This window comes from Peromyscus maniculatus, chromosome 3 (assembly GCF_049852395.1).
Source record: "Peromyscus maniculatus bairdii isolate BWxNUB_F1_BW_parent chromosome 3, HU_Pman_BW_mat_3.1, whole genome shotgun sequence".
NCBI classification, from domain to species: Eukaryota; Metazoa; Chordata; class Mammalia; order Rodentia; family Cricetidae; genus Peromyscus; species Peromyscus maniculatus.
Genome location: NC_134854.1, coordinates 16,248,926 through 16,252,038, shown reverse-complemented (window position 1 = coordinate 16,252,038; position 3,113 = coordinate 16,248,926). Strand labels below are relative to the sequence as shown.

General features: G+C 41.0%; 1 pseudogene; it reads right to left on the bottom strand.

Moving 5' to 3' along the window:
- Window positions 1-209: 209 nt before the first annotated feature.
- Window positions 210-823, bottom strand: LOC102921967 (large ribosomal subunit protein uL13 pseudogene; annotated as a pseudogene).
- Window positions 824-3,113: the final 2,290 nt, after the last annotated feature.

The window sequence follows — 3,113 nt, the reverse complement described above, 5'->3', positions numbered from 1 at the left end:
CTTAAATTATACAAGTCATTTTTTTTTTTTCCAGTTGCATGGTTATTCCTTTAATCAAACTCACCAAGCAGGCGCTAAGCTCTCAGAGCTGTTTAAAAAAGTACCCTCTCTCACCGGAGCCTGACCAAAGCACCTGTCCCCACTTCCCTGGTTGGTGGCAGGAGGAAGAGCAGACCAGGCAGGCATGAAGCAAATGGTCTTTATTGGGCTCACACCAGGAGTTCATTGGTCTTGAGGACCTCTGTGAACTTGCTGATTTTCTTCTCCATGTTCGTTCTTTTCTGCCGGTTTCCGTAGCCTCGGGAGCTGCTTCTTTGTCTGATAGTGGATCTTGGCCTTTTCCTTCCGTTTCTCCTCCAGAGTGTCTGTGACTGCCTGGTACTTCCACCCGACCTCATGAGCCACACATCCCAGGCAAGCAAACTTTCTGGTAGGCTTCAACCGAGCAACCTTGAGGGCGGCAGGGACCACCATCCCTTTTTTCTTGTCATCGGGTGGAGTGATTCCATCCAGCACCTTGAAACGTTCCAGGGCAGCCTGGCCTCGCTTGGTCTTGTGAGGCACCATGCCTCGCACAGTGCGCCCAAAAATTTGGGCTTGGGGCTCAGAAGTGGTAGGGGCCTCGAGAGGGGTTGGTGTTCATCCGCTTTCAGAGAAATGCCAGGTACTTTAACTTGTTTTTGTAAAAATGTCCAGAAATGTGGATGCCCTCACTGCGCACAACCACCACCTTCCGGCCAGTAGGACCTGCTTGGCCACAATGACCACCAGCGACCCAGAAGATGGCCTCCGCCATCCAGCATAGAACCTGCCCCTCCGCCATCTTCCGCAGCCGCCTCTCTTAAAAAAACAAACAAACAAACAAAAAACAAACAAACAAACAAACAAAAACCCTTTCTATTGATTCTTTGTGGATTTCACATCATGTATTCTGATCCCACTTATCTCCCTGTCCCCTCCTATCTACCCTCTGCCCTTGCTAATCTACCCCCAAAACAAAACCAAATTGAAAAATAAAAATTAAAAAAACAACAACAAAATCAAACAAAATAAAGAAATAAAACAAAAAATAGAAAGAATGGAGGGGGCGGGGAGAGAAGAATCTTGTCTTAGAAGCTGCAAAGAGGCCCATTGAGCCACACAGTTTACCCTTTAGTCCATTCATCTTTACTAGCAGGTGTTCATTGCCATGAGTCATTGGATCTAGGCTTATGACTTCTACTACATCACTGATAATGGGCTCTCACTGAGACTCCTTTTGGATATCCTGTGGTCCTGTGTCGTGGAGCTCCTGCTGTTTTAGATCTGTAGGTTCATTCTTTCACCGGCTCCAGGAGTTCATAGATGAAGTGGATGTTGGGGTTAGTCAACTCATAGCCCTAGTTCTGGGTCAGGGTGGTAGGCAGATTGCTTAATTAGCCTACTAGCTTTCCCCCATCATCACTACCAAGATGAGCTCTCCAGCATTGCCTCAGATAGCTCACCCTAAACAGCTTCTAACAAGGAGCAGGACCAGTTTTTCTGCTCTCAGGTCCTCAGATCTGTGTCACCAAACTGACAACACCAGAGTTAGCTCTACTACTTTGCCCAGGCTTGGTATAAGACCTTTGCTCTCTTATAATCTATTCTTATGGAAGAGGTCACATGCATTTTGAAAGAGTTTCAATGTAGTCACACCTTATGCCTTTTTGTGATAATTGTTATCAGGAAACTTTTTCAAAAGTTATACTGTACTTAAGTCTGTCTAAAATAAATGGCCCCATGTCAGACTCTACATTCTGTATGGTAGTTCTCAATCTTCCTAATGCTGTGACCCTTTAATACAGTTAGTTCCTCATGAGGTGACCCACAACCATAAAAATATTTTGTTGCTACTTTGTAACTGTAAGTTTGCTACTGTTATGAAAGCTGACATGTGATCCCCAAAGGGGTCCTGCCCAACAGGTTGAGAACTACTGCTTTAGATGTTAGAACCAGCATCAGACAACTAAGTCATGTTGAAGTGGGTTTTCTTTTTGCCTCATGTGGATCATTATTCTGCAAACCCTGGCATTTTCAGAGACCCCACAATATAAAATTCATAAAATAAAATACAATTATAAATGCTAGTTAATGTGAGTGATTACTTCCCTTTGTTTTACTTTATATTTAAATTCTAATATAAGAGTATGATGGAAAGGGTTCTAAGCAAATAGGTGGATTTTTCATTGTAATGAAGGAATAGGGTCCATCATGCACAAGGGGAAGAATCCACGAGAATTATGTGGATAGGATATAGTGTTTACAGGCTTAAAAATAACTATACACAGGTGAGATTGGAGGATGTTCTCAGCACTAAGACCTGTCCACAGAAGCTGAATGACAATCTGATGTGATCCAGTTAAATAAATTAATTCCATCCATTTCTTCTGTCTTCATTGTAGCCAGATTAATATCCAAAATTGCATGGCAAATTGCCTTTTCCAGAACTTAAGTCACTTTGTCTTGGCTACTGAGCCGTGGAACAAAAGTAGGCAGTAGAGAGAAACTCCATATACCTTAATAGAATGACAGATCACAAATCTTAACTCTACCCAAAGGATGTAAGAGTTAAAGCACCAGAAGGAAACTGAGCTATTGTTCATTAAGTAGAAAAAATGGAATCTGAGTTGTAATTGTATATAAAATAATACATTATGTTTTTAACATTTCTTTTGTGAACACCATGTACGAACACAATCAAACCAGATGTATGTGTGTCCCAAACAAGTCACAAATGGATTGAGAATAGAACATCCACATTGACCTTGGAAGCTCTTTATTGTAAAAGAAATAAATGCCTATATGTAGTCATCAAATAAGTTTGAAGACACAACTACACACACACACACACACACACACACACACACACACACACACACACACCTATATGTGTATCTTTATAAGAAAAGAGGCTGTCAAACTATTAATTTTGTATGACTAAAAATAACATAAAGTAAAATAAAAATATTGGCACACTATAATATCTACCCACTTTGTAGTATGGTAACCTTAATATATCAATGTGATTAAGACTGAACATAGGATTTTATAAGTACTAACAAGTACCTATTTAAAAGGACATTATGTTCAGG